The following is a 24,315-nucleotide window of genomic DNA, read 5'->3' on the forward strand; positions in this document are numbered from 1 at the left end:
TCACCTGTCTTGGTTTACAGAGACACGGAATACTTCTGGGTGGCATCAGAGACCAAGTTTATTAGATGCAGCCAGTAACAGTGATCCTCGAAATACAGCATGGAAGCATTTTAGGAGACTGCTCAAATTCGTAGAGCAAGACATCTCCTTTTATACACAATATTCACATTTAGAACATACTCCAACTGCGCAAAAATCTGACCAATGAGGTACATTCTCAAACAAAGTATCACATGACGAAAAAGCTCAGTTTGCAACTTCCCAGCCCAAAGTTAATCATTGGGAATGTCCCAAATCCAATCTCCACAAAAAGGACAAACCCATAATTGAAAAGCACAATGCATGTAATAAAGAACATAGAAAAGGAAACAATGTCTGATAGTGAGCAAGATAAGGCATGTGTAAGGAGACTAAAAGTTAACGATGTCCTGAACAATGATTGGCAATCTCAGACAACGATCAAACCAGGGAAATTGACTCGGCAGGGTCAGCTTCAGGTGAAGGAATCAAATTCTTGCAATTCACCTCGGAGTCAAGAAAGACCCTGTTAATGTATACCAACACATGAAGGCCAGGCCGCTTCATTTGTTCGACAACACTCATCGGCCTGCGTGATGGCAACACAAAATGGAGACTCCAAAACAAAAATGGAACCCATGTTCGAGACAAAATCTCCAAATACATGGTGAACTCGCTAGCTAACGTGACAAATTCACTCCACATTAGCCGAACTTACTAAATACGATTCGACATCACCAAAATCATGACGGAACCATGACCTTACGAGACAAGGCCCGTTTTCACAGAACCACAGGCCGCAGATAAATGGCTTCGGCCTCAAGAGAACAGCAAGGAAGATATAATGGCATTGATCTACTTGGAACAGTTCTTAGAAGACAAGCCACCACCCACTCAAAGATGGCTTAGACAGGACTAACTTGACTATTGATCAAGCAGTGGAAATGGCAACATCATTCAACCAAAGCCATTAATGTATGAGTCAGAGATAACCCAACTCTTACAATCGGGACCTGGGAGAGTTGAGAAGAAAAACAGGCCTTCTTCGGAACCTCCCAAAGAACGCACTCTTAAAAATGATACTACCCTAATCAAAGGCCCCCAGTAATGTAATGTAATGTAAGTGAGTTTTTATAGAGCGGGGCTATCACTCCAAGGAGCATCTTGGCGCTAGAGACCAGAGAAGATGAGAAAGGCTGGTCAAACTGCTTTTATTAGTAAGGCCAAGATACTCATATTAAAGCTTTGCAGCAAGTATCAGGAAGGCTAAAGATCCAGGTCTTCAGTGATTTCCTGAACACTGATTCTGAAACAATATGTTATGTGTTATGAGTGCGGAGCGTGAGGCCATATAGCTAGGTTCTGCCCTCAGAAGAAGAACCACGATGAACCAATGGACGTTAGCTGTGAACCCCGCAGCATTCTATATACTGAGGAATGAGGTTCCTGCTTCTTTGTAAGTCTTATTCTAAACGGAAATACGGTTAAAGCCCTTTTGGATTCAGGCTGTAGACAGTCTGTGGTGCGCAAAACATTAGTAAGAGAATTCCAACTATGCCCCAATGAACAGGTACCAATATGTTGGGTCCATGGGGACGTTCGTGTCTATCCCATAGCTAGTATCCCCATCACACTGCTTAATGGAGTTATTGTACAGACAAAGGTGGGGGTAGTGGACACCCTTCCAGAACAGTTACTCCTAGGGACAGATAATCCTGTGTTTACTATCTTGCTTAAGAACTTCTTAAGGAAAGCTTCAGTACAGTCTTCTGTCCTTATTACACAAGCCTCATGGGTATCAAATAGGTCCTTTTAGTTTGCACAGAGTAGAGATACCACCCTTCAAAATGCTTGGCAACAAGCCAAGGATACCACGTCATCACCAACTTATCCTCTTTTCCAAATTAAAAATGGGTTATTATACCGTAGAGGTGCTCCTGAAGAACCTTTACAATTGGTAGTCCCCCAGAGTTTTAGGGAACAAATCATGTTCTTCGCTCATGCCCATCTCTTGGCTGGTCATAGTGGGGCAGCAAAAACAACCCAAACAGTATTAAGATACTTTTATTGGCCTGACATATATGCCAATGTGGATCGATACTGTAAAGAATGCAAAATATGCCAGAAAAGGAATACATACACACCAGCACCTGTTCCCTTACAACCCCTCCCTATCATTGAGAAACCTTTCAAGCGCATTGGTATGGACTTGGTAGGACCCCTTCCGAAATCAAAAAAAGTGTATCTATACATATTAGTCATAATAGACTATGCCACACGATATCCGGAGGCTTTTCCATTACGAACACCTAATACCAAAAATATCAGTGAGAAATTGTTAGAACTATTTTCCAGGGTAGGGTTCCCTAGAGAAATATTAACGGATCAACGAACCCCCTTTGTATCCCGCCTTAGGAGACAAGTATGTAAGACATTGAACATCTACCAGATAAGAACATCAGCGTATCACCCACAAACAGTTGGTTTGTGTGAGCGGAAAAATGCCACTCTAAAACGTACCCTTGAAAAAATGTTGTCTACAGAAGGTAGGGAATGGGACATGCTGTTGCCCCTTGCTCTCTTTGTCATCCGTAGTCCCATCCAGAGTAGTCCGGGCTGCTCTCCATTCGAGCTTCTTTATGGACTCATCCGGCAATCCTGGTTCCAGGACCCCAGCGCGATACGGCGCTACCGACATTATCAAGGTACATGCGGAAACGGAATACTTTCCCTCACCGCCCCTGGACCCTCGCAATAATTCATTTTTTGGAAAACCAATAATTGGACCGAATTACTAAATCGCTCCTGACCTAACTACTTGCCTGCGCGCTCTTAATCCATAAGCCCCCTGGCTAAAGAGGCTAGTAACTAAAAAGGCAACCATTGCTTTGTCCTGATGATGGACCCCATCATTTAGTAAGGGGGTCCGAAACGTCGTCGACCTACTGTGTACCATATACTTGTGGAATTTTCTAGACAAAATTATGTAATGGTACCTATGAGTAATTCTCTGCTAAAAATTTGGAAACTTACAGAGACTGCTGATTTTGCCTTATAAGCCCTTTTGTGTATGTTTTTGTCTGTGTATTGTCGTGGGTCGGTACAGGCTTGTGCCCCACGCACGTGAATTGTTGAAGGTGTTATTGTGTTTTTGAAACCTATATTTAAATATAAACTTTGAGGACCTCTGCCCGGCTGGGCATGTCTTCACTAATATAGAACTGACTGAGTCTATATTCATTTTCATTTTATTCCTCTCCCTGCAAGGGACCACTGTTGTGTACATATATCTTTATGGAAGACAGCCCAGAACATTATTGGAAATGACGAGGAAGCATGGGAGCAGGAGACACAGGAAGACACCCAAGATATTCTCGAATACACCTAAGCACTCAGATCACGTTTACAGAAATTACGGGATTTCGCTTCTGCCAATCTGGAATGAGCACAAAGACAACATCAAACATATTATAGTAGAAGGAAGAAATGGAGACAGCTTAACCTCCACGATTGGGAGTATGTACACATACCATCCTCCCTACCTCATAAACAGGCAGAATGGAAAGGACCCTATGAGGTCATAGATAGGATCGGCCTTACGACCTATCGGTTACGGTTGTGTCGGAGGGAAGGTCGGAAACAGAAGCGAGGAGACCGTATGGGTTGAATATTGTAGGGTTTTTATTGATGAAGATTAATAACCCTTAGTGAATAGGGTAGGCTGGGGAGCAATTGTCTATGGCCATAAACAAACAAAAATTGGTCCACAGCGTTATCTTCTAGTGTTCTTCCTCCGGTATGTTGTCAGCTGGTCCCAGGAACCGGGATACTCTCTGTGGTAGGGCTTCCGCTGGGTACTGGTCACTCAAAAGAACAGAGAACAGCGGTCACTGTGTGGTTCTAATCTGTGGGTTTACCTAATCTGTCACCACACTGTGCGCAAGGGTTAGAGGCAATGTGAGGGAGGGGTTTTCTTATTCTTATAGGGACAGTCTATCTATCAAAGGCGGCTATCACATTTCTGACCTGTGTGCGGAGTTTAATCCAGGTCCCGTTTTTAGGGCGCCTGTAGGTAGAGGGGGTATAAAGTGTGCTGGTCGTTGGTAGGAAGAGGGGGTATAAAGTGTGCTAGGAGGAAGAAAACAAACAGTGCCCGGCTTCCCTCCCTGCCTCCCAGCCTCCCAGTCAATCCCACCCCACTTCCCTCCCCACGGACCGCTGTCTGCCACAACTCTCCTGAGTTGTGGCGGCTCGTGCGTGTCCCCTGGGTTCCACCAGTCTTGGGACCAAATGTCGGGATCCTATGGTTCCTCGATTAGAGTCTCCTCGTTGTCCTCTCGAGTGGTGCTGGCGTCCTTGGTTCCTTCGGTGGCGTCCTGGGCTCCTTTGGTGGCGTCCTTGGCTCTGTCGCCGTCTCCGTCCGGAGTTGAAGATCCTATTCCAGCGGGCGCGCTGACTGTTGTTTCTTCCGGCTTTTTCTGCTGCTCCTGACCTTGTTGCAGCTTCCCTGTTTGGTCCATTCGTTGAGCTCCGCCTCCCGGTAAAACAACTTCCGGTTCCGTACTGTGGGGCGGGGAAAAGAGTCTTTGTTATTGTACAAGCTGAGGCGGGAAAAAGAGTCTTCGATATAGCGCAAGCTGGGGTATCGGCATCCTCGCCCTCATCAGGACGGTAAGGAATCCAACTCCCTATGCACCCATCGGGGTGTTTATCTCCACTGAAGTGCTCCTCCTCATATCCCCCTACCCTATCTTTCTTGTTTACAAGAAAAGGACATTGAGGGTATCTAGAAACGAAATCCGCCTTAGCTTGGTCCTTTCCTTTCCTGTGGTGGACGGTGTATTGAAAAGGTTGAATTGCTAGGAACCATCGTAAGATTGTGGGATTATGTCCCTTGTTCTGTGAGATCCACTCAAGAGGGGCATGATCTGTATAAAGGAGGAAGTCCCTACCGTCAAAATAATAACGGCTCTTTTTCTATCACCGCATATCGGGTATCTCTAGGATATAACTTGCGGCTGATGAAAATAAGCGGTCTCTCTTGTTGTTGCTCGTCTGCCTGGGATAATACTACGCCAATACCACTATCCGATGAGTCTGTTTGTAAAATAAAAGGTTTCTCATAGTTAGGATTTAAAAGAAGGGGTTGGGAGGTGATGAGACATTTTAGTTGTTGGGAGGACCTCAGCTCTGTGGGAGAGGGATTTTTCAAGTGCTTCTCTGTTGGTATGGTTTTTTTAAGTAAGTCTGTTAAAGGATTGGCATTCTGTGAGAAATGGGGGATGAACCTTCTGTAATAACCAAGAACACCCAGGAAAGCTCTTAGGTCTTTCTTGGTTTTGGGAAGGGTACCTGGGATATGGCTGCTACCTTTTGTTCGTGGGGTCTGATACAACTGTCTCCTAGGAGAAAGCCCAGATATTTTACGGATTTTGCAGCTAGTCTGCTTTTGGCTGGATTGATGGTCAAGCCCAAACCAAGTGAACAGGTGAATGAGGGTAGATTGCGCTGGGAGGAAATATTAGTAATGTGATGCAGTATCTAATTAGCTCAAAGGATAAGGTCTTGGTCACCCAACCAGAATCAAACAATGTGACAAATGTCACAACTGTAATGTTATAGAGCACACAATTTATCCTGAGCTAAAAGTTCATAAGTATCAAGAAACAAATACCAAATCCAAGTATTCAAAGTGTCTTCATTTCATCTTCATTTATTTTCATTTTCCATTGAGTCCAATCTTCACCAAAAAAGAATTTTATAACCACTGCCAACACGTGTTTCGTCTTGGTCGTGATGACCGAAAGACTTCGTCAGGGCTGTAAATATTGTAATAAATATAATCATACTACTGTTCCATTTTAGTCACTCCGTATAAAAATCATACAAGAAACAGTCCTTATTAATACAAAGTGGCTTCAGAACGATCAAAGTTTCACTACCATAATGTTCTTTAAGAAAGAGAGTCTCGAAAACTAAAGGACATTCAAAACAACTAGTACATAATTTATATCCTAGAAGTAGATAAGTCGTGAACAGTTTTACAGCAATATTACATACTATTACCCTTTAAACCTTATAGGTTATATTACAGCTTCATATGTTCTGTCATCAGAATAGAAGAACACTAGGAAAAAGAGGAAAAGACATGATATATCAGTAGACAAGAAAATTATAGGTCATTTAGTCAGATAGCCATTATGATGAGATGAAGCTTTCATAGGTCCCTAAAGGACGTGAGCAGAAAAGAATAAAAGACCGTGACAATTAACACGAATCACTAAAGGCATCCGAGTTTCAAGTGAGAGAGCAGATCAAAAAGAATAAAAGGAAAGGTCGTGAACACCAGAAATTAGAGCCATCCTTGATAACCCCATAGTGATAAAGTTGCACATAAATCACGAACACGTAAATGGGTTGAACGCATGTTTATAGAGAGTAGCTCACCATATAGGTAAAAAGGGAAGGTTGTGTTGAAAACAAGAGGGAAATGCCTCCGTCCATTAACAACGTCAACTCTTAAACTGAGAATAAAAGATAATAAATAAGTTAATCACTAGTCAATATATGGGTCAGAACCTCACGTCTACAAAAACCAAGTAACCCAAACATGAGGACAAACAATAGTAGGAATGCCCAAATGGAGTAAAAAACATATCCAGCACTCACTCGATAGAAAGTATTCTCCAGGTCGTCTCATATTAACATAGTTCAACAGCCCAGTCCTTTAAAATCGATAGCGAAGATATGAAACCCAAGCCGTATCTGGGTCAATACAATGGAATTAAGGAATTCACTCCTGTCCTGAAAGTAAGAAAAGAGCAATCTCTGTTTTAATAGTGACCGCTAACAAGAGCTATGTGATAAGCAACCAGTACACTATCTGTGCCCTCTATATGGTGAAAGCCGACAATAATAGAGAACTGGCTCCTATTAATACATAGTAACGTTTAACCAGAGAACGAAAATCCCCAAATTGTACGTAAAATAACATGTATGACAAAGGCAAGTAGCCACTCACGTATAGATATACCAATTACACTAAAAATCACGGACGAAAAGTCCAATAACAAAGTCATGATTGACATACCTTCGAGTACAGAGCGGACACAGCAGTCTCTCAGTGTAAGGCGGCGTGCAGCGACTGCGCCATATTGGAGAACTTCTTATCACTGTGGTTCCCCTGCTCCAGGAAACTAATAACGGACTACCAAATTCACGGTTCAAATGTATCGCCATCTTATAGTAGCACGAAAAGTAATGTAAACATTGGTGAAAAGCCGTAATCAGGTAAGTGTATATATTGGAAACACACCCTAAGTAAAAAGCACAATTAATAGTGCCAATGGCAAAAGATCACCACATCTTAATATTTGCGATTATCCTAAAAACTACGGAGAGAGCAAAATATTCTATCCCAATAGTCCCTCCAATCCAAAGTAAACAGCACAAAGTCCTAAGTACAAGTAAGTGCGTCCTACAGTTTATCTTTGTATAAAAACGTTTAGAGTCAAAGTTTGAGCTCACAGGAATATTGTGACTATATAATTTGGAGAGGATGCTAAATCCGTCCTGGACATAAGGTAAAAATAATAATCTTCAAAGGGACAAGAATAAATAGAATGTATTATTACATACATAAATTTAAACAAAACATACCAGGGACAAGAGTAAAGATTAGTAGAATGGAGTCTTATCATTAGTAACAGTAAGGAAGAAGTTTTAGTAGGAAGAGCAGGAAGCGAAAGGTTATGATCCTAAGAAGAAAGAAATGCATATACATCAATCACATAATTTCATAATTGATAGTATTCCAAACACATCCGATAATCCAATTGATACAATTAGCAGACATCATACAGGAAGAAACTTTTTTTTATATATACTTTCCCATAGTTAGTCAGATATTCAAAACAGGGAACATATTCAGCTTCACAGATTCATAATACAATCAGGTTCCTTGATTCCCAAACTTAGTTCAAGAGAGGAGAGAGGAAATAGAACATATTGATGCATCATGAATTAAACCAGGAAGTATTGTAACTCCTCATCAAAATTCAAACCCCTCTCTACTGCATGAACCCTCATTATCCAACGTGCCTCCCGTTGTCTTAATTTAAGTTCACGGTTTCCACCCCTTGTGTCTATCGGTACCGTCTCTATACCGTGAAAAGACATTGTCAGATGTTCTGTTTGTACCAGGCAGTCCATAGCATGAGCTGCTATTGGGACTCTATTATCCCTGTTTTTAAGGCCTCTAAAGTGTTCACTGACCCGATCCTTTAATTTCCTGATGGTACTCCCAATATAAACCTTCCCACATTTACATAGGATGGCATATATAACATAAGTTGTTGTGCAGTCAATATGGGCCTTAATATGGTAAGTACCTGAGTCATTGTAATTAAAAGATTTTGTACCATGCATCGACATTCTACACATGCTACAGTTACCACATCGATATGAACCTTTATTCCTGGTATGTAGCCAAGACACTTTCTGGATGTTTTTCGGATAGCTAGGGATGATCATATTTCTAATCGTAGTACCTCTACGATATGTAATGGATGGATGGGTCAAGATATGTTCCTTTAATGAGGGTTCAGAGGTTAACATGAACCAATATTTTTTTCAAATGCCATAGATATGTGTTGACCATATATTGTAGCCAGTGACAAATCTAATAGGATTCTTAGTTCCAATCGGTTTAGGTTTTGTTTGTAGGGTTTCCGTTCTTTTAAGTTTGAGAGCTCTATTCCTAGCCCTTCTAACTACATCCTGTTTATAACCTCTGGAAAGAAATCTATTTTCTATGTCATTGGCACATATTGTGTACTCTGTGTCCTCACTGCAGTTGCGGCGAGCCCTGTAAAATTCGCCGTAGGGAATTGAGTTGATTTGTGACTTCGGATGTGCACTATTACCGTGTAACACAGCATTAAATGAGGTTTCCTTTCTAAATAATTTACTACAGAGTTTGCCATTATGTACATAAAGTTTCAGATCAAGAAAGTTTATTTCGGAGCAACTGTAGTTAATGGTAAAGGTCATGTTGTATGCATTGTTGTTCATATAAGCAAAAAATTCAACGAGTTGTGTTTCACCACCTGTCCAAATAAAAAGAAGGTCATCAATATATCTTCCATAATAATTGATGTATTCATGCCATACGGCACCACCAGGGCCCCAGATATGCGCCGTCTCCATCCACCCCATATAGAGGGAGGCGAAAGACGGCGCAAACCTAGAACCCATGGCTACTCCGCATTTCTGGCGGTACCATTTGGCATTAAAGAGAAAAACATTATTCTCCAAAATTAGTTTGGACATAGTAAGTAACATATTGGTGTGGTCCAGTAATTTAACAGGTCTTTTGTATAAAAAGTATTCCAATCCCAAAATACCCTTTTCATGTCCAATATTGGTATACAGTTGTGAGACATCCATAGTATCCATTAACATTTCTGGCTCCCAACTAAAGTCATTACAGACATTAAGTATATCTTTCGTATCTTTGATGTAAGACGCTAAGTTGGTAACATGAGGGCGTAGAAAGATGTCTACGAACTCTGATAATTTTTCAGTGGGCCCCCCAATCCCCGAGACTATGGGTTTCCCGGGTGGAGAAGTAGTGTCCTTATGCACCTTTGGTAAGGTGTATAGACATGGGAAACGTGGGCGGTCCACTGTTAAGTATTTATATTCATCGTCCGATAAGATAGTCTCATGATGACATTGTTTAAGATAGTCATTAATTTTTGTGACAATTGAAAAGATAGGGTTAGAAGGTAATTCAGTATACCAAGCTTGATTACTCAGTTGATTCAAAATTTCTTGGTCATATTTAGCTTTATCCATCAAAACAACATTCCCTCCCTTGTCTGTCAGCTTCTTTGACTATAAGGGTGGGATACTCAGCTAAGATTTTAAGGGCTGACCTTTCACCTATCGTTAAGTTGTTCTTGTAGGGAGATATTTTGGACTTAGTAATCTTTTTCTCTAATATGTTGAGCTCTTGTGTTATGATCTTATAAAAGGCATCAATGTTGTTATTACTGGAAAGTTGTGGGGTCCATTTTGACCTATTTTTTAGACCACTATCTTCACTGTAGTTAGTGCAGAGGTCGAGTTCCTGCAAGACTCGTTGTAGTGTGATAGGATCATTTTCCTTTTCTGTAATAGACAGAAGTAGTCTTGTTGCCTCCACATCATGAATAGTAACATCCCCCCACACCTGTCTAGAAGATTGATTGCTTTCCACGCCAGTTGCTGCAAAAAACTTTTTAATTTTCAATTGTCTAATGAATTTGTACAAATCGATTTTCACATCAATCACATTGCATATACCAGTAGGACAAAAGTTTAAACCTTTTCTGAGTGCTGTGAGAGTTTCTTGGGAGAAATCCTTATCAGTCAAATTCATATTTGGATATCGTTAGTACAAATCATCTCCCCTGGTTGGCCCGCCAAGATCTCGTCTGATACTGGGTTCTTACGCCTGAGTTTGCGGCCGCCCCTTTTGCCTCTCTTGGACCCACTGCGCCCTCCCCTCTTTGGTCCCGTTGTCTCGAATTGCCAATTTTTATACGTTGAACCTCCTTAAAAAAAGAGGAGGAAGAGGTTGGGGGTGGTATCCCACTTGTCTGATCTTGATTGGTGCTATTAGTACCTTCATCCCCACTTGCTGATAAACTACTGGAGGATATAGTGTTCAAACTACTGGTCGATGCAATCTTATTGTCCTTATTAAAATGATCACTTGTAATTAATGTGTCAAATCTTTTGGCAAAAGTAAAAACCCTGCCCATAGTATAGTCCTGTTCATCCCGTTTTAGTTTCCGGGCTTTCCTCTGTTTAATGTCATCCTCATATTTGCTTAGGATCTCATTTAAGATATCATAATTCTTCTTAGTCCCTTCCGCCTTCTGTAAATCCAATATCTCTTTTTCCAAAATGTCAACTTCCTGAATAATTTTAGTTACCTTTCTTTCAGAGTTTTCTATGAGTAAATTCATCAGTCTCATAGAGTTACCAGTGAGTTCTTTTTCCCAAATAAGGAGGAGATCCTCTTCCAAATCATACGTGGGAAAGAGTTGTGATCTAAGACCATGTGGGACTCTATCTAATCTTTGATACTCCTTCAATGTTGCTCCGTCCCACCATTTACCGATCTCCTGTTTTTTAAACGCTCTAACCTTATAAATTTAGATTTTAATCCATCATTGGATCTAGGTGCACCTAGAGCCACAGCTTTATTAACAGAAGCTCCAGCGTTAAGACTTTTAAAAAGGTCATCCGCCACTTTGCTGCGATCATTGCGAGAACACATAATCTCAATACGTATGAGGCACTAGTGCCCAAATCCTCCCTGCAGCACCCCCAAATATACAGTACAAACCAAGCGAACAGGTGAATGAGGGTAGATTGCGCTGGGAGGAAATATTAGTAATGTGATGCAGTATCTAATTAGCTCAAAGGATAAGGTCCTGGTCACCCAACCAGAATCAAACAATGTGACAAATGTCACAACTGTAATGTTATAAAGCACAAACTTTATCCTGAGCTAAAAGTTCATAAGTATCAAGAAACAAATATCAAATCCAAGGATTCAAAGTGTCTTCATTTCATCTTCATTTATTTTCATTTTCCATTGAGTCCAATCTTCACCAGAAAAGAATTTTATAACCACTGCCAACACGTGTTTCGTCTTGGTCGTGATGACCGAAAGACTTCGTCAGGGCTGTAAATATTGTAATAAATATAATCATACTACTGTTCCATTTTAGTCAATCCGTATAAAAAGCATACAAGAAACAGTCCTTATTAATACAAAGTGGCTTCAGAACGATCAAAGTTTCACTACCATAATGTTCTTTAAGAAAGAGAGTCACGAAAACTAAAGGACATTCAAAACAACTAGTACATATATTATAAGTAGATAAGCCGTGAACAGTTTTACAGCAATATTACATACTATTACCCTTTAAACCTTATAGGTTATATTACAGATTCATATGTTCTGTCATCAGAATAGAAGAACACAAGGAAAAAGAGGAAAAGACACAATATATCAGTAGACAAGAAAATTATAGGTCATTTAGTCAGATAGCCATTATGATGAGATGAAACTTTCATAGGTCCCTAAAGGACGTGAGCAGAAAAGAATAAAAGACCGTGACAATTAACACCGAATCACTAAAGGCACCTGAGTTTCAAGTGAGAGAGCAGATCAAAAAGAATAAAAGGAAAGGTCGTGAACACCAGAAATTAGAGCCGTCCTTGATAACCCCATAGTGATAAAGTTGCACATAAATCACGAACACGTAAATGGGTTGAAAGCATGTATATAGAGAGTAGCTCACCATATAGGTAAAAAGGGAAGGTTGTGTTGAAAACAAGAGGGAAATGCCTCCGTCCATTAACAACGTCAACTCTTAAACTGAGAATAAAAGATAATAAATAAATTAATCACTAGTCAATATATGGGTGAGAACCTCACGTCTACAAAAACCAAGTAACCCAAACATGAGGACAAACAATTGTAGGAATGCCCAAATGGAGTAAAAAACATATCCAGCACTCACTCGATAGAAAGTATTCTCCAGGTCGTCTCATATTAATATAGTTCAAAAGCCCAGTCCTTTAAAATCGATAGCGAAGATATGAAACCCAAGCCGTATCTGGTCAATATAATGGAATTAAGGAATTCACTCCTGTCCTGAAAGTAAGAAAAGAGCAATCTCCGTTTTAATAGTGACCGCTAACAAGAGCTATGTGATAAGCAACCAGTATACTATCTGTGTCCTCTATATGGTGAAAGCCGACAATAATAGAGAACTGGCTCCTATTAATACATAGTAACGTTTAACCAGAGAACGAAAATCCCCAAATTGTACGTAAAATAACATGTATGACAAAGGCAAGTAGCCACTCACGTATAGATATACCAATTACACTAAAATTTAAGCCACCATCTCCTAAAGTTTGGACTACAGATAATAAGTGTTTAAGGTGTTCTTCCCATGAATTACTATAGATGATAATATCATCTAAGTAAGCGGCTGCATATTGGCTGTGATTCTGTGGTATTGTATTCATGAGCCTCTGAAACATTGCCGGGGCTCTGTGTAACCCGAAAGGTAAAACCTTAAAGTGGTACAGGCCAGTAGGGGTACAAAAGGCTGTTTTTTCTCTGTCCTGAGGTTTTAGGGGCACCTGACAATACCCCTCACAGAGGTCGAGGGTGCTAATGTATTGGGCTTTTCCGAGCCTCTCTATCATTTCATCGACTCTAAGGAGGGAAGATGCGTAAAACTGTGACACTTTATTCACCTCCCTAAAGTCGATACAAAAGCGAATGGATCCATCTGGCTTAGGCACAAGTACTGTAGGGGAACTCCACTCACTTTTAGAGGGTTCAATGATGTCTAATTTTAGCATTTGGAGTACTTCTTGTTCTATGGCCTCTCTTCTGGCCTCAGGGATTCTATATGGCTTCAGGCGCACCGTTTTCCCAGGCACTGTGTGGATTTCATGTTCTACTAATCTGGTTCGACCTGGGAATAAGGAAAACACATTTTGGCAGGCAGATCTGCATCTATGCTCTGGTCCACTAAAGTGGGGGCTGGTTCTATGACTAGTACCGGCTTAGGGCCTTCCCACTTTTTCAATAGGTTGATATGATAGATTTGAGTGGTGGGGGCGTGGCTTGGGCGCCGATGGCGATGGTCGCCTGAGAGCTCGGCTCCGGGACTGAGCCCGGTATTATCCTGTAAATCGGAGGCTGCGGGGCACCCCAGACCCCGCATTCTGCTGAGCGGACCGACGAAGACCTGCCGGGGCCCCTGATGGGGCTCGAACGAGAATTGCTCCGGAGTTAAACCGAAGTTTGCGGAGTTGCGGAGTGCGACCCAACATGGCGCCCGGACTTCTTTGTCCCCCTGGTCGGACCCACTGACTTGGAGGAGCGTCGCGAGCAGCGACTGGCTCCCGACTTTGCCATCCCCGGCTGCTCTGTGCACTGGCTGTCTACTGGTTCGGACTTTTCACAACGAGTTTGCACTCGGTTGGGTGACCGGGCGGATGCCCATGTTGTAGGGGACCCCGGGAGCGGACGCCCTGTGATCCGGGCGGTGGCCCGACTCACGACTCCGCACCTGGCCACGTCTTCCCGGCCAGTCCACTTCCATGGGAGGCGCGACACTTTGGCGCCACAAATCGTCCGGTGGAGTTGGTGACCCTCACCCCGGGTCTCTAGCGGGTGAGCAGGCCTGCCCGACTCGGCGACGGTTGTCTCCGCCCCCTCATCGGTGCCCTCGGACGCTGTGGCGGTGGTGTGAGCCGAAGCGGAGAAGTCTCCACAGGCCCTGGAGAAGGAGGTCTCCCACACTCGATTTGAGGACCAGTAACCGGGAGGGTCGTGGTCGACATCTGCACCCGGAGACGCCTACTCCGGGACCTTCACGGAGTGCCCCCGGCGACATGGGGAAACCTAGAGGAGCCAAGGGGACTACCCCGACCGCCTCGGACTCGGAAGCCCAGGACAAAGAGGAGCATGGGGACCCAAAGAGTTCTGGTGGCGCGTCGATGCAACAACAGTTTGACCGCGTCCTGGAGGCGATAACGACCACGAGATCGGCCCTCCAACAGGACATTGCCCAGGTGGCGACGAGCTTGGGCCTCCTCAGAGCGGACCACGGCAAACTTTCGGACCGGGTCAAGGAAGTGGAGAGCTCGGTGAAAACCTTGGAGCCGGCGCAGCGAACCTTGGCTGCGACGATGAAGGATGCCCTATCCCGAATTGCGACCCTGGAGCAAAGGGCGGAGGATGCGGAAGGCCGCAACAGGAGAAACAACATTCGTGTAGTGGGCCTCCCGGAAAAGATCGAGGATGGCGACATGGTGGCATATTTAGAGACCTGGCTCCGTGACACGGTGGCCCCGGAGGGGCTATCCTCCTTCTACACTCTGGAGCGTGCCCACAGAGTCCCGGCACGGCCACCGCAACAGGGACGCACCCCGAGGCCGGTGGTGGCGCGCTTATTGCACTTTCGGGACAGGGACTTAATCCTCAATGCCGCCAGACATAATGGTCCATTCAAAGTAGCGAACAGTCAGGTGAACATCTTTCCGGACTACACCTACGAGACTCAACGCAAGCGTTTCTCCTTCCTGGCGGTCAAGCGCGAGCTCAGGAGCGAGGGCATCCAGTACTCGCTCCTCTACCCTGCAAGGCTCCGCATCATAGTCGATGACAAAACTCAGTTCTTCGACACCCCGGAGGATGTCTGTGCCTGGCTCGAACTTTACAGGACAGGGAAAGATGGCTTCGGCTCCTCGTCCCAACAGGCAGATGAGCCGGAACGGAGACGGCGATCCAGGAGGATCAGGAATCGCCGAGGCCGCACGGGAGGGCCCTCAACTGCAGAGACGTCGTCGGAGCGGAGGGGAGTGTTGGAAGTACTGTCGGAGCTGTCGGGTGCACGGGACGAAGCCGTTGAGGAGGAAGGAAACCTGGGTGAAGAGGGGGCACCATCGGACTCGGAGGACTCAGTGGCTGGTAGTGCCCACACACCGGTGATCACACCGAAATCGGTGGAGGACCTTTTGGATGGACAAGGGTAACGGGGTGTGCTGCCTTATTTTGGGAGGGAAAAAAAACGAAAAAAAGAGGGAAAGGCTGGGTCCTGTCTCTGACCGGCTGGACCACTCTTTTATACCAAACACAAGAAAGTGCCGGACAGTCTGAATAGATGCAAACAAATGCACACCTAGTATAAGTAATTGCTAGGTGGACAACCCATTCGTGATTGATCACTTATATTTTATAGAAAAGTTTTTTGAAACGTTTTTGGCATCAAAGAATACACACCACATTCACAAAAAGTACACAAATGCATTGAAACCAAAATACAGTACATAACATTATAACATACACATATAATGATTGTGATTACAATGAACAACTGTGCTATGCCTCAAAATGTAGCGTTATACTGAGGCACCAATCCTGAATTACAAATGAACAAGTGGACAGAGAAATGAAATACTAGCCTACTTGTTTCCACCACCCTAGACACGTGTTAATTTTAACATATGGTACAAAAAATAGGAACACACAAAAAACTAAGCAGACATGTAGAATTTGTGCGAATTCTGTTCCTATTATGCCCTAATATTCTCAGTATCTGGGTGGAGCAGGACGCCGACGCGTTTCGAACCCATAGAATAAGTAGAGGGTTCTCCTCAGGACAAGGATTGGGGGTTGTTGTTGCTGTGAATTTAAAAAAAATGGTATCAATGGAATGTTGACTACCACCTTACTGAGACTACCACACTGTACATACACGTAAGGGTACCTTAGACTTGCAATGTCAGGAAACTCTCTGTGGGTTTTCCTGTGGGTGAGATGATATAAACCCTAATTAATCACTATGCCACATACAATACGTACGCCTCCAAATGATCAGGGGAAAATGGGCACGTACCTTGGTGGATACACCACTATAAAGTGTAAGGGGTGCCGGTGTGCGTGAAATCAGGAGTTACAGGGATTATGCCTGAGGAGATAAACAACACTACGTGTCAAAAAATCAAACTCCAAATGCCCTAAATAGTTTTTTGCACATGTAACTGTCGCTGCTGCAGAGGTAAAGGGAGCACGTACCTTGTTAGGTAGACGTTTGTTACTCTGCACGAACTCGAGCGGCAGCCGCCGCTTTAGTTCGGAAACTGTGGGGACAAAGAGAGACGGTAATCAGTAAACTGCCTGACAGGCATTTACTGGCTCACTGTTGGTAACGCTATATCAAAGCGGGACTTACATTTTTCGCGATTGAATCTGTCTCCACACCAAGCACCCAAACTTCGCTGAACGAGTAGCGCGAGTGAGTTGGGGGCGTGTCCTGATCTTTTAAACGCGTAATGCGTTAGTGAAGGTGTGGGCGAGGGAGTGATGGGACTTGTAGTCCACTGTAAAGCGAGAGCATGTCCCGGTGTTTTCAAACCTGATGCGTTAGTATGTGGGCCACTAGGGCCCCGGCACCCACAGTTATATTTATAAGCACATGAGCGACTGGCAGCAAAAGCATCGTCGTCTGCTTTTGCTGCCAGTCGCTCATGTGCTTATAAATATCGTCAACCACTCACGTTTTGATGTACCCACACTGCCTGCCTCCCCCTTTTATGATCATATAGGGGCCTGATTGCCACAAACACATGACATCTTTTAGTGACAATTCAGTGGATATACAAAGCTCCAGCGGCCCTCTTCTACTTTTTGGTTTCATAAATGTAACTGTGGGTGCCGGGGCCCTAGTGGCCCACATACTAACGCATCAGGTTTGAAAACACCGGGACATGCTCTCGCTTTACAGTGGACTACAAGTCCCATCACTCCCTCGCCCACACCTTCACTAACGCATTACGCGTTTAAAAGATCAGGACACGCCCCCAACTCACTCGCGCTACTCGTTCAGCGAAGTTTGGGTGCTTGGTGTGGAGACAGATTCAATCGCGAAAAATGTAAGTCCCGCTTTGATATAGCGTTACCAACAGTGAGCCAGTAAATGCCTGTCAGGCAGTTTACTGATTACTGTCTCTCTTTGTCCCCACAGTTTCCGAACTAAAGCGGCGGCTGCCGCTCGAGTTCGTGCAGAGTAACAAACGTCTACCTAACAAGGTACGTGCTCCCTTTACCTCTGCAGCAGCGACAGTTACATGTGCAAAAAACTATTTAGGGCATTTGGAGTTTGATTTTTTGACACGTAGTGTTGTTTATCTCCTCAGGCATAATCCCTGTAACTCCTGATTTTACGCACACCGGCACCCCTTACACTTTATAGTGGTGTATCCACCAAGGTACGTGCCCATTTTCCCCTGATCATTTGGAGGCGTACGTATTGTATGTGGCATAGTGATTAATTAGGGTTTATATCATCTCACCCACAGGAAAACCCACAGAGAGTTTCCTGACATTGCAAGTCTAAGGTACCCTTACGTGTATGTACAGTGTGGTAGTCTCAGTAAGGTGGTAGTCAACATTCCATTGATACCATTTTTTTTTAAATTCACAGCAACAACAACCCCCAATCCTTGTCCTGAGGAGAACCCTCTACTTATTCTATGGGTTCGAAACGCGTCGGCGTCCTGCTCCACCCAGATACTGAGAATATTAGGGCATAATAGGAACAGAATTCGCACAAATTCTACATGTCTGCTTAGTTTTTTGTGTGTTCCTATTTTTTGTACCATATGTTAAAATTAACACGTGTCTAGGGTGGTGGAAACAAGTAGGCTAGTATTTCATTTCTCTGTCCACTTGTTCATTTGTAATTCAGGATTGGTGCCTCAGTATAACGCTACATTTTGAGGCATAGCACAGTTGTTCATTGTAATCACAATCATTATATGTGTATGTTATAATGTTATGTACTGTATTTTGGTTTCAATGCATTTGTGTACTCTTTGTGAATGTGTTGTGTATTCTTTGATGCCAAAAACGTTTCAAAAAACTTTTCTATAAAATATAAGTGATCAATCACGAATGGGTTGTCCACCTAGCAATTACTTATACTAGGTGTGCATTTGTTTGCATTATTTTGGGAGGGGGCCCGGCAGGGGGGAGGCGGTTGCCGTCCATTGCTGCTGACAGACAGGGAGGGAGGGGTGGGGTGCCCCTGTTTCTGCCCGAGAGGTTTTGGCACTGTTTAGGGCTTGTTATAGTCCTGGTGTCCTGAGCGTCGAGGGCCCACTGCCTCCGCCCGGCCCGCACCTGGCCCTTAAGGCCTTCCTACGGTGGCGACCGTGGGATTAGTAGGGGTTACTGGGTGAATGGAAGGCGAGGTTTGGATGGGATCTAGATGGTGCAGTTTGGGTCCTGTTCTGGGGTGGGTGGGTGAGGGTTTGGTTCGTTCTTGGGTTGTTTGGTTTTGGTTGGGGAAAATGGCCGCCTTCAGTGCTGGGAGGAATGTTGTCCTTTCTTTGTTGGGACCCGGATGGGGAGACTGTGCAAGAACAATATGGGACAATGGCTGATGTTGCTAACTTGAAATGTGTCACTTGGAACGTAAGGGGGCTTCATACTATGTCCAGGCGCCACAAGGTCCACGCTTATTTGGTGCGCAGGGGAGTGCAAATGGCGCTGCTGCAGGAAACTCATCTGAACAAGGCGGAAGGGGCGGCGCTACAGCGTAGATGGCGGGGGCAGGTCTTTTCCACGTCGTACTCCGCTTATGCCAGAGGGGCGCTAATATGGATCAGGGCAGGGGTCCCCTTTCAAGTCACGAGAACAGTGATAGATCCAGAGGGGCGTTACGTGGCCATCTCGGGCACTCTAGGTGGGAGGGACTTGAACGTTTGTTGTGTGTATGCTCCTAATATGGACCAGACTGCCTTCCTTTCCAGGCTATCGGGCTCGTTGGCCCACTTTTTCTCCGGGCCCCTTCTGCTTGGAGGAGACTTCAATTCTGTAGTGGATGTGGATATTGACCGCTCGCATCCGCCGCTTCCAGATTCTCCGGTTCGTCGCACGGCTAAGGGTCGTCAAGATTGGCAGACCCGCTGGGGTTTGACGGACATCTGGAGGGCGCATCATCCCGCATCTAGGGATTATTCATATTTCTCGAGCCTTCATGAGTTGCATGTCAGACTAGATGGCTTTCTTGGGTCGCCCGAACTGGTTTCGGCAGCGGTCCGATCTGAGTACTTGTCCAGGACCATTTCGGACCATAACCCCCTCCTGCTGGACCTTCGTTGGTTCCCCGGGACGCCGGCGGTGCCCACCTGGAAGCTGCAACCAGAGATCCTTGAGGACAGTGTCTTCAGGGCTGACCTGGGGGACAAGATATTGGAATATTTTGCATCCAACGGCGGCACCGCGAGTACTAGAGCGTTAGAGTGGGACGCTTTTAAGGTAGTGGTGAGGGGCTACTGTATTTCTAAGAAGGTGGGCATGAGGCGCGTTATCTTAGCTGATCTAGATGCAGCGGATCGGAGACTCCGCGAGCTTGAACTTCGCCGCCCGGGACACCCGGAATTGCAAATACGAACGGCGGAGGCGAGGGAGAAGGTGGCGGCAGAGGTCGAACGGCTCCGCTGTTTTGACTATAAGGCCTATACGGTCCGATCCATCACAGAGGGAGACAGATCGAGCGCGTTGTTGGCGTGGTTGGCCAACCCTACGCGCCAGTCCCAATTGACGACAAGTATGCGTGAGGCAGACGGAACCGAGGTCCACACCCAACCGGAGATTCTTAGCTGCTTCCGGCATTATTACGAATGTTTGTACCGTAGTCGCTCCGCACGAGACCCTGACCGACTAGATGATTATCTACGTCCGCTGGAGCTCCGCACAGTGGAGCAGGAAGTGGCGAAAGCCCTGGGATCTGACATTGAATTGGGGGAGATCCGCGGGGCCATTAAACGGATGGCGAGAAACAAGACCCCGGGCCTGGATGGCCTGCCTGTGGAGTTTTATGCAGCTTACGCTGACCTCCTAGCCCCTCGATTATTGGTGGTCTACAGGGAGGCGAAGAGGCTGGGGCGACTCCCAAGCTCGATGTGTGAGGCGTTGGTGGTTCCTCTCCTCAAACCGGGCCGAGACTCGTCCGACCCGGGGTCTTACCGTCCCCTATCGATGTTGTCGGTGGACTATAAAATACTGAGCAGCATCTTGGCCTCGAGGCTGCTGGGACACATGAGCTCCCTGGTGCATGAAGACCAAGCTGGTTTCATCCCACGGCGGAACACGACTATGAATATTCGCAGGTTATTCCGTTTGTTGGGGGAACCATTCGTGGATGCCCCGTCCCCGGTCGTCCTGTCGGTGGACCTAGAGAAGGCTTTTGATAGCCTGGAGTGGGACTACCTCTGCACGGTGCTGCGGAGATTCGGCCTTGGGGAGGGCTTTGTCAGGTGGACCGCGGTTCTCTATGCCTCTGCTTCGGCCAGGGTCCGGGCGGGGCCACTGATTTCCTCGCGGTATCCGGTAGAACGAGGCACGCGGCAAGGGTGTTCATTGTCCCCACTTCTATTTGCGCTGGCGGTGGAACCACTTGCGCTGCACCTTAGGTCGGGAGCCCACTACACGGGCTTGTGGACGCCTGCGGGCCCGCATTATGTGTCGCTGTATGCGGACGACCTGTTGCTCTTCCTGGAGGACCCGCTCGACGCTTTACGCGGGGCGGCGGTGGCGCTCACAGAGTTCGGGGAGGTCTCGGGCCTCCGAGTGAATTGGTCCAAGACCTGTCTTTTTCCGGTACGCAGGGGTACTTCCGCCTCTGCCCTCAGTAGGGAGATTAGGTGGGAACCCGACTGCTTTAAGTACCTTGGGGTGTTTGTTTACCACGACCAACCCGACCTCCTAGATGGGAACATTGCCCGTAGCATTCGAGCACTCCGAGGCTGCATGGCCTTTTGGGCTACGCTACCGCTTTCGGTGGCGGGACGGATCGCCCTGCTTAAAATGGTGGCGCTTCCCCGGCTATTATATTACTTCCGGACTCTACCGATCTGGATCCCACCGGCCACGTTTCGACTGTTACGCTCCATGGTGGTCGGATTCCTCTGGGGGACAGGCCGCCGGCGGGTGGCCCTCAAAACCCTGATGAGGCCGAAAGACGAGGGGGGGCTCGCGGTGCCGGACTTTGAAAAGTATTATCTGGCGGCGCAGCTCCAGACCTTCACCCAGGAGATCGCCAGGGAATTCCGGGGCCCGGAAGACGGGAGGGGGACGGGCATGGCCAGGCATGTTCTCTCCTTTATAGCGCTGCGACAACGTTTGGCCCTGCGGGACTTGTCGATGGAGGAGCGGACTGTTCGCCTGTGTTGGAATCGGGCCCACGCCCGAGGCCAACTGAGGATACCATATGCGCCTGAAATACCGTTGGGGATGCTGACGGCCCTCCCCCATGGAGGGGATTGGTCACGCTTGGCGGCCTGGGAGGATGCCGGCCTACAGCTGGTTGGGGATCTGTACGAGGACGGAGCGCTCTTGTCCTTCCGGGATCTTTTTGACCGCTTCGAGATCCCCCGTGGTGACTTCCTGCTACACTCGGCCATTGTGCGAGCGATCCAGGCACATTGGAAGAACGGGCAGGAGGAACCCCCCTTATCTCAGGTGTGCCAGTACGTGATGATGTCGGCGGGCACGGTGAAGGCGGTCACTTGCCTCTACGGCAGGTTGATTAACGAAGGGTTGGCTCCTCTCACCACTCTAAGAAACCGCTGGGAGGAGGACATCGGTAGGGAGATCCCGGAGACGACTTGGTCCCAGTTGGTGAGACGAGCCTGGAAGGGCACACGCAACGCCCGTTTTCAGTTGGTCCACTATTATGTTCTCCATAGAGCGTACCTGACCCCGGTGAAAATCAGGCGATATTTTGCCACGAATTCGGCGGCATGCCCTAGGTGCCCGGCTCAGGAAGCGGACCTCCTACATATGTTATGGGCCTGTCCAGGTCTGTCATCTTACTGGCAGGAAGTAGAAACGACCCTGGAGGAGGTGACGGGGAGATCCTTATCATTTGATGCGGCGGTGGGGCTCCTACACTGGTTCCCCCATACCCCCAGGAATAAAATTTCTAGTAAATTTGTCGACCTAGGGCTCCTCCTTGCTAAACGAGAGGTGACCAGGAACTGGAAGGCACGAGTTGGTCCGACAGGCAGCAGATGGCACAGTGAGCTTTTGAAGTGGGCGGCGGGGGAGAGCGCGCTGAGATATCAACTAGCTTGGAGGCAGCGTAATGAGAAGGCGCAGGAGGCCGCGTTGGAGTGGGAAATGTTAGTGCAGGCCCTCAGGGATTATTGTGCCCCCAGCGACTCTGAAGGTGAAGAAGCGACTCGCCCCGAGTCCCGGTAAACGTTTGTACTGATGGTCCTATTGCTTTCCCCGTGGGTCCCATGGCAGATCCTGTGTAGGTAGCTCCCTGGCGCTGGTGGTGGGGTTGGGTGGGTTTTCTTTTAGTTAGTAGTCCTTTGCGGGTGGGGGTTTTCCTTTAGGTTTATAGGCTTGTTTAGAAAAGCAGATGACGGACAGGGAATCATCCGGACCAGCTCAAGTATCCTACTGATCCCCCATTGCATTTCGCCGCCCGACCCCAGGGTTGTGGGCCGGATGGCTGTGTACGGAACTTACGGGGGGGGGCCAGAGGGTCTTATTCTGTTGATATCGCTTATGATACACTGCTGGTCGATATTATAACGATTTACTAATTCCTGCAATAAAAATATATTTAAAAAAAAAAAAATGATAGATTTGAGTGGTACTACCAGAGGGATCCATTTCTATTGTATAGGTGACAAGGGTTACCTTATCAAATACTTTAAAGGGTCCCTGCCACTGGCTTAATAGTTTGTGTTTGGGTGTGGGGCGTAATATTAGGACCTGCTATCCTACTTGGAGGGACCTGTTCTTAGTGACCTTATCATACTGTTTCTTTTGTGCATTTTGGGCTTGTTCCAGGTTCGTTCTTACTATTTCACGTACCTGCTTCAAGTGGGTTTTAAGATTGCCTACATACTCTAATAAAGGTTTAGAGGTGTCAGCGTCCTCTTCCCATTCTTCTCGGGCCATATCCAAGAGGGTACGCGGAGGTTTGTCATACAATAACTCGAATGGAGAATATCCTAGACTCTTTTGCTGACTACACCTTACAGCAAACAGGGCGAGTGGGAGCATGTCTTCCCATTTGAGGGCTTCCAAATTTAGTAATTTTCTGAGGGTGATTTTTAATGTCGCATTGTAGCGCTCCACCAATCCGTCCCTCTGAGGGTGATAGGCGGAGGTACGGATCTACTTAATTTTTAACTCTTGACATACTTGCTTCATTAGTTTGGAGGTGAAAGGGGTACCTTGATCAGTGATTATTTCCTTAGGGAATCCTACACATGAAAAGATGTTGATCATGGCTTTAACTATCTGCGTTGTATTGGGTTGCCTAAGTGTGATTAGCTTCTGGGAATCTAGTAGCGTAGTCAACTAATACTAACATGTAGCGACAACTACTACGTGAGGGTAAAAGAGGTCCTATGATGTCCATTCCTACCCTGGTGAAAGGTAAATCCATAACAGGCAAAAGTTTAAAGGGCACACAAGGTGAAATATAATGGCTAGTTTTTTGACATACTGCACATTCACGACAATATCTCCTGATCTGTTGATATATACCTGGCCAATAAAATCTGTCCAGAATAGCCTTCTCTGTCTTGTCTCCTCCAAAGTGACCGCCCAGTAGATGACTGTGAGCTAAGTAAAGAACTTTTTCCCTGTAGGGAAGGGGTACTAGTAATTGGACAGGC

The 24,315-nt window shown here is 46.0% G+C and overlaps 1 long non-coding RNA gene across 1 annotated transcript in view; it reads right to left on the reverse strand.

Moving 5' to 3' along the window:
• Positions 1–12,625: 12,625 nt before the first annotated feature.
• Positions 12,626–24,315, reverse strand: part of LOC147711274 (uncharacterized) — a 32,820-nt gene continuing 21,130 nt past the window's right edge. Inside the window, exon 4 of the long non-coding RNA XR_015295687.1 lies at positions 12,626–12,736. This is a non-coding gene — a long non-coding RNA (uncharacterized LOC147711274). The remainder of the gene's footprint in view (positions 12,737–24,315) is intronic.

Source organism: Lissotriton vulgaris, chromosome 5 (assembly GCF_964263255.1).
Source record: "Lissotriton vulgaris chromosome 5, aLisVul1.2, whole genome shotgun sequence".
Classification (NCBI taxonomy): Eukaryota; Metazoa; Chordata; class Amphibia; order Caudata; family Salamandridae; genus Lissotriton; species Lissotriton vulgaris.